At 44.9% G+C, this 13,217-nt stretch overlaps 1 long non-coding RNA gene across 3 annotated transcripts in view; it reads right to left on the bottom strand.

The window, feature by feature from the left end:
* LOC147020151 (uncharacterized) overlaps nucleotides 1-13,217 on the bottom strand; it is a 99,691-nt gene that overhangs the window by 35,744 nt on the left and 50,730 nt on the right. For all 3 annotated transcript variants that reach the window (XR_015061658.1, XR_015061660.1, XR_015061659.1), the window contains exon 4: nucleotides 4,985-5,068. This is a non-coding gene — a long non-coding RNA (uncharacterized LOC147020151). The remainder of the gene's footprint in view (nucleotides 1-4,984; nucleotides 5,069-13,217) is intronic.

Here is a 13,217-nt window from a genome sequence, read left to right as displayed (position 1 = left end):
GAGCTTAACACACACGCCCGCGTGGAGAACCCGTCCGGTCCAAATCCGACATCCTGCCTAAACTTTGTCCGTCCGCGGGATCGGCAAATCCACCGCGTGCGTTTCCGGACCAGAACTTCACTCTCGCAAGCGAGCACGTGGGGGTCTCGTGCGTTGCACAGCACGGACCTCGTGCTCACTGCTGGGTGAACCCGGCACGGTCCCCGAAACAACTACAGCCGCTACCCGGCTTTCTTTCTTCACATGTCTCTGTCGTCGTCTCCATTCCACCCACGCACACCTGCGTGTTACGACGCTCACACTCCACACCATTACATTCACACCGGGAGACGCGGCTGCGTGCTCCCGCATGCCAACCGACATCTCCCTCACATACCGCTCTCTCACACACACGGTCTCCCTTGCATAAACCATACCACTCACACGTGGTGCTCCATTCACTCGCGCCTCACTCATACACCGTGCCTCACTCACACACGCGGGGGCACTCAACCGCGGTGTTTCATCCACACACCGTCCCTCACTCACACACGCGGGGGCACTCAACCGCGGTGCCTCATCCACACTGGCCGTTTCATCCACACACGGCGTGCTGGGAAGCACGTACTCCGGCACCATCGCCACCACACCACTCACACACGGGGTCGCTTCCACACACGGGGACGCACTCACACCTTGCACCACACACACAGGGACAACCACACTGGGGATTCGTGTCCCCACAAGGGTCTCCGGGGCCTCTATACCCCCCAAGCTCTCCAAGCACCCGTTCGCCGCACTCCTTCCCTCAACCTCGCAAAGCACGACCGAACTCACCTGGTCGTGACTCGCCTCAAGGGGGAATACTCCCTCCCCTCGTTCCTCGAGGAGGCCATCCAGGTGCTCGCACTGGGTCTCTACCCAGTCCGCCAGCTCACCCCCATTATCCTCCACTACCTCCGTGTGTGTGTGTGCGTCACTTACCCCGTCTTCATCGTGTAGTCTTCCCTCTATCGTTCCCATCTCCCGTGTCTCTGCCAACTCTTCACCCTTTACCTCTCTTGTCTCAACTATTATTTCCGTTGTCGTCATTTCGTGTCTCGTCTCACACGTTTTGGTCTCCCCATTTAATTTTTCCCTTTTGGTCACCGTCGATTCCTCTGTCACGACCCTCGCCCAACACGCCCCCCGAATTATTTTTTTACCCGCCTCCACCGCGGGCCTGTCAGCCGTTGCACCCCCTTCCAGCTCGTTTGCTCCTACACGTGGAGTCGCCATTTCTATCTCCCTGGTCACGGCCTTCATGCCCGCCTGCAGGCATCGGCCCATGTTCTGCGTCTCACCCCGTAGCTTTTTCATTTCCTCCTTCATGTTTGCTTCCATTCCGTTTATTTGCTGTGTATTCGCATCCATCGTCGTTTTCACTTCATTCATTTGCTTGTTCATGTTCGCATTCATCTTTTCGTTCATGCCTTTCATTTCGTTTGTATTTGCATCCATCCTTGCTGTCATTGCCGCCAGCATGGCGCATAGCTGGGCCATGTCGGGTGCGCTCAGCTGAGCCGTTTCGGCAAGGGTTGGGGAAGGGTTTTGGTGGAGAGGGGGGAGGGAGGTGTCATACACCGCAGCCGCTGCCGCACCCATTTCGGGCTCTGGGTTCAGTTGGGCGAGTCCGTGTTCCTGCACAATCAACATTTCCTGCTCGGGGATTCCATCCTGGACCATGGATTCTACACATTCTACATCCATTTCTAATACCCCCGGCTCCCGCTCGCCTTGAGACGCCATCTTGCTTCTCGTGAAGGGTTAATTTAGCTCGCTCGTAATTTGGAGGGAATCGGGGGTCGCTTCTCTCACCCCTGGACCGATTCCCGTGAATTTAGCCGGAGACAGGAGAGCCCGTTTTCCTGTTCTCCGATACCAGTGCCGCGAGGAGGGCGATGGATTTGTATCGCACGACCTGACACCAGTGTTGCGGATTCGCGCCCGCCGGCGTGCTGACGGCCACGTAACTCGAATCGCGGCACGTCGCCCACCGGACGGACAATCCAGTCGTGACCCTCTCGGACTAACGCCGGGAACCAGTCACGGGTGGACCTTTCGGTCTCACCGCGATCGAGCCAATCAGCCCCCGCGTGGGATAGGGTTGCTCGCCAAATTCGACCTACCTAAGTACCCACGCGGAGGGTAGACCGGGCGATCGCACCTCGCCGCAGGTCGACTTCGGACACGGGCCACTTAAGCGACCCGTTCCGTACTATCGGGATAACCGAGCGGTGTTATTCGTCGACCTCGACGGTTCGATTAATTATCGGGCGTATTCAGCCCACTACCAACCCTTTACGTGAAGCAAGATGAGGATTCAATGAAAGAAACGACGAAGCGAAGCGGGAAACAGTTCAACACAAAGCACATTTATTCGCGATGAACGGAAAGCACACATATTCAATTCCACCAAAAGCACATAGAAAAGAAAAACACAATGCAATTTACACAAAAAGCAAATGCGACAATGCAGATCTAATACCGATTACGCGAGCACACGGCAACACTTATACAATTTTACTTCACAGACGGCGCCGACAACACATACCCAAAACCAAGGAAAAGAACACCCTCAAAGATGAGGCGGGCCTGAGGCCGAGACCGGGTCGGGCCTACCCGTCTGGTGATGAGACGCGGAGCGGCGATGGTGCCTCAACTCCGCGGGCCTCGCGGGCAGTGTCTGGTAGGGGGTGGGAAAGGGGCCCCCTTGGTCGCACTATCTCAGCGCGGGGGGAAACAGGAGGGGGTTGCTGATGCTCGGGGTATAGAGGATTCCTACTCTGCCTCGAGTCCCGCGACGAGCGTCTCCACCTCGGCCAGGTCGCGCTGTCGGCCTCCCTGGGGTGCAGCTCCCTGCACGACGCGAGCACCCCCTCGTCTGCCCTCGCCGCCTCTCCACAGCTCCGTCCCCTCTGCTCCGACTCCAACGCACACGACGACGACCAGCTCCTTCTTGCCAACTCCACCGCCCACGAAGTCTTAACTCTCTGTTCCCTTGACTGACGAACGCGGTCGCTTATATAAGCCCCGTGGCTTCGCTCTCTCATCTTTGACCCCCTCCCTTCGACCTTTCACCTCGCTCCCCATTGGCCCGAGAAAAAGTGGGCGTGAATGCTTTTTGATCCATAAATTTGCATATATCGATCGCCCTCCAAGGCCCTGGAGGCGGGGCCAAATCGCCCCTCGCTCACCGATTGGACGGCAAAAAGTGGGCGTGTGTCGTTTTTGATCCGTTTTTGAAGCACAAAATCCGTGATTTTGTACACGCTGTTCGGCGCGCGCCCTGCACGAGTCCAACACCGGTACCCACAAGCGGCGCAAGAACGGTGGCGATGCGACGGTTGCGAGGTGTGACGGGAAGGTCGTGGCGGTTGTGGTGAAGCGGCGTTGTGGTTGTAACAATGGCGGTTGGTCCAAATTAAAGATAGTAAAAGAAAAACGGCTATCCTGAAGAGTCGCAGCACGCATAAGTGACATGTATTCCCACTAGACAACGGGTTCGGGCCTAACTACACATGTACTTACCGAGATATCTCACCTAAGGGACCTGAATGGTGGTTTGCGAATTTGGTAACCACAACAATATAATTATTTATAACGGCCCTCACAGCCCATACAACTCCCACCCCCCCCCTCCAAAACATGATTAATAGTAAATATCATCATTTTAAACTTACCCTGTAAATTGACAAGCCCCAGGTATGACCTTCCCATCAGTGTTAAGAAACACAAAGGTTTGGGTAGAATGCACCAGTCTACAAACATTCCGGCCTGCACAGGCCCATATCATTGGGAGATTCTGTAGTATGGGCTGCAGGATATCAACTGTTTGAGCTAGTTGATCAGAAAGTTCTCCAAATCTTTCATTATGCAGAGGTACATCCCTTTCTCGCAGGTACGTTTCCAAGTATTTTCCGCTTCTTTTAGAAGTTTTGTGAGCCATTTTTGTTACAATCCTTATCTCGCACACACATATACGTTTGGATGCCTTGATGACCCGTTTCCTGGGGTTGTTGTGCACGATGACATCATTTTGAAAGTTGCGTATTGTGGTTGGATCATGAGTTCTGAGGTTGGTAGGCCGGCAATTCGACACAACCAGGCGGTGTTATACAATAGCCTTTCAACTGGCGTGTGCTGCTTCCTCACTTGACGCTCAGCATTTGAAGAATAGAGGGCAGATGAACCCCAGGGGTTTGCCCTAGATGGCTCAGCTGGCATCGAGTATACCAGGAAGTTAAGTAACTTTTCCTAAGGTCACCAGCTGTGATTGAAGTGAAGTCTGGTGTTGTTCAATGTCTGCATGCATTAGTGTGTGCGATTTGTGTGACAGCTACTTCCGAAGGCTTAGAATTTGTAAATAAATAAATAAATAAATAAAACCACGATTTTTTTTTATAGCATTGGTTTACGTGCCACAAAAAAATTCAATAACTCCTCTATGCTGAGACCATTTGATTATGTTTTCTGATATGTTTAGATTCTCATTACAACGTTCATGAACATTTATATCACACCATGAGCATTTCTCACTGGTTTCCATTAACTCAGAGCGAATCGCCAGTTTGGATTATTATCAACACAAGCACTAAATGTCATTTACTCTTTTAACATCTTACAGCATAGTGGTAATATGATGTACAATTGGTGTGATGCAATGGCCTGCTTGCTGCACAAGGAAAAGCTGCTTTGCAAAGTCATTGTGCAACTGCCACTTAGAATACAAAATCGTTTGTACCATTCTGAAACCTAGAAACCCCTTTAGGAGCTACCCCAGCATTAATGGCCTATATAAGGCAATGTATTCAATTCAGGACACAGCAAAGCTACCACAGGGAGCACTTTGTAATTCGTTCATTTTAGTGCTCTCAAGGTTGGAGATATTTCAACAGTCTTCATCTGCCTGCTGTATAAGCTCCCATGAGATGGAGGATCTCACACCATAGCCTGTTCCACTCACCTTTTTGGAAATCCTGAAATTGGGTCATGGCCAAGGTGGGATTTCAGCAAAGTTCTGGATCATCTCTTTGCAGCATACGTTTTGCTGATAAAAAAAAAAGAAAAGCAATAAATAAATAAATAAACAAAAATAAAATAAGACATCACTGTACTTTCAATCATTGCTCTGCAGAACAAAATGGTCCATGCAAATTATTAATCATATTCCGTATCATTTGCGACAAGCTCTTTATGTGCTGGATATGACATCCCTCTAAAGTGTGTGCTTAAAATTGAAATTGGCTTAAGCGAAGCCATTATTTCACCTGGAGCCTTGCAATTTGAATTATTTCCCTTTCAAGACCATTTTTAATGCTATTAGTACAATATGATCCAAGGGGAATCGATTTTCTTTGACATATTTGCATGAGGACAATGTGTGCGTATTTCGCAATCTCCTAAAATCGACGGAAACTGTGGGAAAACAAGAAGAATATGGATTTGTTTTGGGATAACATAACTGACAATGCAAGTGCAATGCGTTCTTTTTTTCAGTTGTTGGTCTACTTGCTTTTCTTTGCCTGTGACAGGCATGAATCCGACATGACATGCGGTGTGGAATGGCTTCCCTGATACTGTGCCCTTGAAGACGGCTACATTTCATGTTTGCGTTTACTTTAGCCGTCCGCTCGCTGTGGTCACACTGCACCATTGATCTCGTGGAGTTAATTGAGGTCATTAATTCCATGACAACATTATTCACCTCCCGGCTCAGCCCATTCCCACCTCCTTTGGCACCAGAAAATGAAACTGCTTGACCAATCCGTCTGTTGAAGTCAGCTGTAACCGTGACCCACGAGTCCCCCCATGCCATCTGCTTGACAACACCTCAAGATGATTACAACACACAGCGTTCCACATGCAGCAAAAACTGGTGGTTTAAAACTGGATGCTCTTTACACGAGTGATAAAACTTACACCACACTGGATAAAGTGAGCATTCTGACAAAAAAACCAGACTCCTTTCCAAAACCTCACCAAACTCCTGGTTAAGTCCTGTTAGAAATGCGGAGTTTTTCTATTTCCCAAAAGCCAAACTTTACAAATAGGAGTCATGTAAGCTGAGTTGTGGACATAACTCTGCTAGTAGGGGCATTCAAAAATGTTTTAGTGGTATTCTTTAGCACGATAGAGCCACACTTGAAGCTCATTAAGAACTTGTATGCATGTTTGCTTTCTGTCATTAGTTGTATTAACCACATGGTTCAAAGGACTCACAAACCCTCCGATCCACTTTCTTAACAATCCTCTTGAGGAAGTTTAGTCATTCAAACTCTTGGGACTCACTATCAGCCATGATCTTTATTGGACAAACCACGTTTCAAAGTTGGCCTCCAAAGCCAGCCACCGACTGGGCATCCTCCAGAGAACAAAGTCCCTCCTTGGCACACCTGAGCTCCGATCCAACGACAAGGCTTTCATCTGCAGCTTGACGGAGTACTGTTCTCCTCTCTGAGCTGTCTCCCCTGCCTCACATCTTGCTCAGCTTGACACTATGGAAACCAAGGACTTCAATATTATTTGAATTTCCCATGATGAAGCTGTCTGCAGGTCTATGACTTTGTCATCACAGACAGGTCAGTGGTTTCTCTGACTTCTACCACTCCTTTTTAGTCTTGCATTCTCTGCTCTTTCCAGTCTTCCCCCCTCCCTCCCCCCCCCAGTTTATTTTTCTGTGCAAGGCACACATGGTACATCATCAACTCCCTTCTGGTGAAACAACCTAAATCCAGGATCAATGCTCATCTCCACTCATTTGTTCCTTATTTTTTGTACCTGTGGAAATAACTTCAATATCCTCTTCAATTGCATCCTTCCCTCCAGGTCTTCAAGACAGCTGTTCACCACCATTTCAGATCATCCCCAATTCAAAACAATGATCTTTTCTACTCATGATAAATGACCCCCTCCCCAGAGCACACCAATCTCTTCTCCTTCCAAATTTCTAGTTTTCCCTCTTGAGAATTTCCTTCTGTATCCATCTTGTCCACCACATGCATCCTCTCCTGCCACCCATTCTTCTCCACACCCATTGTTTGTCCAGGTTTTCCTCTATCTTGGCCTTAAAATCTGCCATTGGTCCCCCCTCACTTTCTCTCTACTGTTAATTTTGTTGCATCTTGATCCATTCAGTGTACTCATACAAGCTATTCCATGAGCCTCGGCTATATGTACAAAAAAAAAGTTTATTGCTTCAGAGTATAATTCAGAGGTTTTCTGCATCACACCAACCTGTTAGTGGTGGATCGTACAACAATTGAGCGATGAGGTGTCATTAAATTTTTATTCAAAGAAGGTGCCAGCTCCAAATCCATAAATCTGTGAATGCATGGTGGTCGTGTATGATGAAGGTATGCCCTCATATTCCGCACTATCCAAATGAGCGGTTGAATTTAAGCATGGACATGAGTCCCTTGAAGATGACCAAAGGTCAGGATAGATGGCAAATGCAACCTATCTGCAAATGCATGGTACTTCCATAGACCACCAGTGACTATTACCCGTTTTGACATTTGAAGCCCCACCTGCGCTGTCGCCGATGACAAGGATGATAAGGAATGAAGCACCCAAGACTTGGCCCAATGAGTAATCTGAAAGCTTATATGTTATGGCAGACACAGCTGTGAGGGACACAGAATTTTAAATTATTTTTTTAAAGGTCACTGTTTCATGGATGATTGTGAATATCTCATTCATAGAACATTTTGAACACCCCTTGAACTTTATAGTTCTTCTTCAGTGGTGCAAATTCAGGGAGAATCAATTCAAAAAAAAGGGCATCAACAGACAAAATAAAAATAATTCAAAAATGTATCAAATTACTGAAATTTGTGAATTATAGGACTGACGGGTAGCCGAGTAAAAGCAGTTTGATTAAGGGTTTGCTTGCCAGTAATGCCACATCCAAGAATACACTGTATTGTTCATGTTTCGCTGGCCGTCTCGTATGCAATTTGGATGCAAAACATTCCCATTTATTATTTTTAAACAATAAGCCTTTTAGATTCAGCAAATGAAATCAAAATTATAGAGAATCTATATGGCATAAAAATACATTGTAAACAAGGAAAAAAAAAAGACATAAAATGTCATAGTCCCTGTGGTTTGAGTAATTCTGCTGTACAGAGTTAAAGGGCTAACCCGTATTTGTTTGCAACAAAATGGCTGCCAGTCTACCAGTCGGCCATCTTTGATGAAATCACAAAATAAAGTCAGGCGCACATGTACTTTTTTTGCCAAGTTTGAACAAAATCTGACCATGCATGTTCGAGAAATGGTTGGAGACATGTTCAAGGAACAAAATGGCCACCAGTCGGCCATCTTGTATCTGATCTCGGGGGGTGGGGGGGGGATGACGTGCACATGTAAGCAATCATTCGTTATCTGTGCGCTAAATTTGAACAAGATCGGTAAATGCATGTCCGAGAAATGGTTGAGGACGTGTTCAACATCGAGTTTTTACTAATAAAATGTCTGCCAGTCAGCCAACTCTGATCCAATCGCAAAACAAAATGAAGTGCACATGTACACCATCACATATTGTCTTTCTGCTAAGTTTGAACAAAATAGGTCCATACATGTCCGAGATATGGGTGTGGACAGACACATGGACGGACGAGAACGAATCCATAAGCCCCCGTTTCGGACTAAGTCCAATGTGGGCTTAATAACTGAGATGGACATGGGAAGTAAGAATGTAAAGTAATTCTGAAATGGACATGTCCACTTACTCGATTGGAAAAGTATCACAAAATGCAGTCGGTGTGAACGAATAAGGATTCACATAATTATGGTTGTTACTTTGATTTAAAATTGACTCTTGCCTTGGTCTTAAATGATAAATTAGGCCATACAGAGCCATTTGATTAATAATTTATTAAATATTTGTAATGGATGAATAGCTTTGTGAAATCACAGATCCAATTAATCATTTGGACAAATAACACTTCAGACAGGAATTAAACAAAACAAAAACCCTACTCCTTTCTCCATCTATCTATCAGCAGTATCTAGATATCTATACTATACTACATATAAAGTGACAGAGGGTCAATGTTTGTCACGGGTAATCTCAACTATAACCGCAAGGAGAGAGTTATCCTTGGAAAGATGGTGTCGTTCATGGTTTGGCCCACGTTTTTTGGCAACTTCAATTAACAAAAAAAACAACTCACCAGAAATCGTTTTTCATGACAATTTCCGTTCACCATTCGTGTCGCATCTCAAGATGCAATGGGGGAATCGAAAGTCCATTAATTACGTACTATTGAAAAATATCTTATGGACGTTTTCACCCTTTGGACCTGTTTTAGACCTTTTCAGACCCCTTTATACCTTTAACATGCAAACTCAACCCACCCTCAGGGTGGAAGGTGTGGGGTGTGGGGTGGGATGAAGCCTCAGTCAAATTGAAGCTTCGATCGACCCATGTGAATATGTCTATTTTAATTATGTAATGTTTGAACTGATTTTGACCATGAGTACGTCGATCAATTCTGTCGAGATTAATTACATACTATTCTATTGAAACCTACTTCTTAGACCTTTGGAACATTTTTGCACCCTATAGACACTATACACCCTTTCGACCCTTTACACTCCTAAAGACCTTTTAGAGTTTAGACCAATCTTAAGTGCATAAAAATCCAACCAACCTCGACGGGGGAGGGGGAGAAGGGAAAGCGATGAAGCCTCGATGGACCCATGTGGGTATGTCTACTAATTATGTACTGTTTGAGCGTGACTTGAACCGTGACCACATCTATTAATTATGGATTACTATACCCTGCATATGTCTATGAGCTCCGTTATATACTGTTTGAATGCAACTATCAGACCTCGAGACACCACAGACCCTTCAAAAATGAAAGTGTAATTGCCAGAACTACAAAAGAGTAGTGAGAGGCGACGTTGCTCTCAGTGCCAGGCAAGGTATTTGCTCTGATAATTATTAATAGGGTTCACCACCAACTGCTTCAGCACTAGTGCCCAGAGCAGTCGGGATTTACACCAAAGAGGTCAATGATTGACCGTACCCTTTCTCTTGGGGTCTTCACTACTCATAGCCCACGTTGTTCTCTGCAAAGCATTCACTTCAGTGAATCGGAATGCCCTCTGGAGGATTATCGGTCTTCGTGGGGTGCCACCAAAACCGATCAATCTAAATTCTGAACCATACTCTGGTACTGAGAGTGCTGTGAGGTGTAGTTGTTCCATCCCTTATTTATTTCCAGTTGTTGCTGGGGTTTGTCAGGGTGTGTATTGGTTCCCACACTTTTCAGTTTTTTTATGGATTGGATTATTGGGAGGATGTCGGAGAAATCAAGCTGCAGTGCATCGTTTGGGAGTGCCAAGATATCTGACCTTAATTTCACAGATGATGCAGTTATCTTTGCAGAGAAATATCCTTTTGGTGGCCCTCGAGGTGCTGAATCATGAGTCATAGTTGCTTGGATTACAAATTTCCTGAGTCAAAACTAAGATCCAGAATTTGAATGACATCTTGTGTCTGTACGTGTCTGTGGCGAGGATGTTGAGGTCATGAAGAGATTCACTTTCCTTGACAGTGATATTTATGTCTCTGCATGTTGTGAGCTAGAGGTCGATAGATGTCTGTCAGGCCTGGGGAGTCATGGATTCACTGGATCATGGGGTGGCGTTGTCAGGACATACAACAACTAATTGCATGGTTTTTAGTATACAGGAGGATGAAAGTCAGAGTCCTTAAGTCTTTCGTGCTTCCATTCTTGCTGTACAGATGTGAGACTTGGATGCTGACCAGGGACCTGAGATGGAAACTTAACTACTTCGGTTCCGTCTCTTTGGAGAATCCTTGGCTATCGCTGGTCAGACTTTAATTCCAACGAGTGGTTGTGGAGAGAGACTCAGATGAGATTTGTTACCTGTATAGTCCGTGAACATCAGTTGCGGCTGAATGGACATGTGGCTCATTTCCTGACGCTGACCCTACTCACCAGATTCTCTCATAGAGGAAGCTTCGTGAGTGGAGGAGGCGAACGGGCCGGCCACTTGCCTTATCGTTGAAGCAGGTTGATCAGCATCTCAAGGATATGGGATGGGCCAGGCATCTGTCTGGGGGGGGGTGGCCAGACACAGCCCCCTGGAGTACCGGCAGAAAGTGGGCACATCGACGCGCTGTTCCAGCGCATGCTCCCATACCTGACCTGACCTGGCCCCTCAGACCCCTGACACCACTTAGACCCTTTATACCCCTTAGATCTTTGCACCCTTTAGACTGCTTCATAACCATTTATACCATTTAGCCTTCTTAAACCTTTCGACCTCTTAATACCCATTGAGATCCTTTATCGACCCATATTTTATTTATTTAATTTTTGATTTTGATCTGATCTTTCAGATCTTGACATATTATTTAATCTTTCAGACATTGGACCCTTTGGACCCTAAAATTTAAGACCCTTTGGACATTTTAGACCCCATTTGCTCTTTCACCCTGAGAACCCTTTAGAGTTTAGACCCTTTAGACACCGTTGAGGAAAAACCCTGAAGACATTTTTGATCCATTAGACCTTTACACCCTTTAGACTCAATGCACCCTCAGACCCTTTTTAGACCCTTTTAACCCAAATCCCACCAACATATTTTCCGACCTAATCTTACCAGCTGGGGTCTTTTCAGACCCCAGCTGAGAAATACTAAATTTCATTCAATCTGCCAAAGATTCACATCGATGAGGAAACTTGATTGGATGATGAGGAAATTTGATTGGATGATGTTTTTGCGATAGAGTAAACAAATATAAGCATAAAAAAATTGGAGGACTTGTTCGATACAAATACCATGTGAAGTAATCATGTATGAAAAAAAAAATTCAACAAAAATAACTGGGGTCTTTTTGGACCCCCGAAAGGATTTGCTTGCAACTTTCTGCAGCAATGTTTGATCTTAAAACATCATATATATATATTTATTACGAGCACATATAAGTAAACAAACAAATAAAACATGAAATACATTGTTAACATAAAAGAGAAATAACATTAAAATGTAGGCCTGGTGTCCAAAAAGACACCTGTTGGTAGAATTTGTGTTAAGACCTTTTAAGAGCATTAAGATATTTAGAACCATTAGAAAATCGAAAAAAGTCCCCCAGAAAATCTTGTTTGATGACTTTTTTGTGTGCACCATTCGTATCACAAGTTACATTCAATCAAAAGTGATATCACAAAGAAAAACTGATGCTGGAAAGTGAAACTGAAATGACTGATCTTCAGATATGAAATGGGAAACTAGAATGAAATGCTGTGAGAAATACCAAAATGGAAAGCTATGGTGTGTGTGTGTGTGTGTGTGTGTGTGTGTGTGTGTGTGTGTGTGTGTGTGTGTGTGTGTGTGTGTGTGTGTGTGTGTGTGTGTGTGTGTGTGTGTGTGTGTTATGCAAAGAAGAAGAATAAGCAGCATGATCTCGAGCTTTAGCGGTTCCTGCTGTCGTAGAATAAAAAAAATGAGCCCATTGGAAAGTTGGTTTCCCAACGCACACAAAGAGAAAAACAGGGTTAAGCAATTGGTTCACCTTGTCTGTCTGTCTTTCAGTCTACAAACGTCAGTTTATGATCAAGAAACAACTTAATTTCAATTGAATATTATATTTTGAACACAAATAGGAATATGAATTGGAAAACGAACGTGAAGTTTAGCAGTACTTTGGCTCTGAATTTGTCCTGATTGCAGATGCGCAGAGGAGTGATTTTTTTCTTTTTTTTTACTCTGTCTGGCAGTTAAACAAAATTTAAAATCATTCCAAACAGGAAACTTACTGTTTTATTGATGGCAAAAATGACACAAAAAACAGGCACGAATAACTAATGTAATAATTATTGTAAAAACTAATGTCGTAGTTAAATAAGATGGTGTAAATAATGCTGCAACAATAGTGGTAAACTCATGGAATTTCTTTTTCTATGACCTTCAAAATATTAATTTTATTTCAATTGAATAATATACTTGAACACTGGAGAAAACAAATTGCCTTTTAGCACTTTCAAAACCCTCGGTTCAGCAGTAATTGGACAAAATATTCCAGCATTTTACATCATTACAAGCAATCAAATTTTGCACTTATAGACCCCACCCATGTCATTGTTTTCTCAATACAGTGTAGGGTAATGTGTTCTAGAAACTCTCTAGTTAGTAATCGATTTACTTGGTTGGAA

This window comes from Eptatretus burgeri, chromosome 9, assembly GCF_056783735.1.
Source record: "Eptatretus burgeri isolate ZD-2024b chromosome 9, Ebu_testis_v1, whole genome shotgun sequence".
In the NCBI taxonomy this organism is placed as follows: Eukaryota; Metazoa; Chordata; class Myxini; order Myxiniformes; family Myxinidae; genus Eptatretus; species Eptatretus burgeri.
The sequence above is the reverse complement of the archived record's forward strand: the minus strand, read 5'-3'. Positions and strand labels throughout refer to the sequence as shown.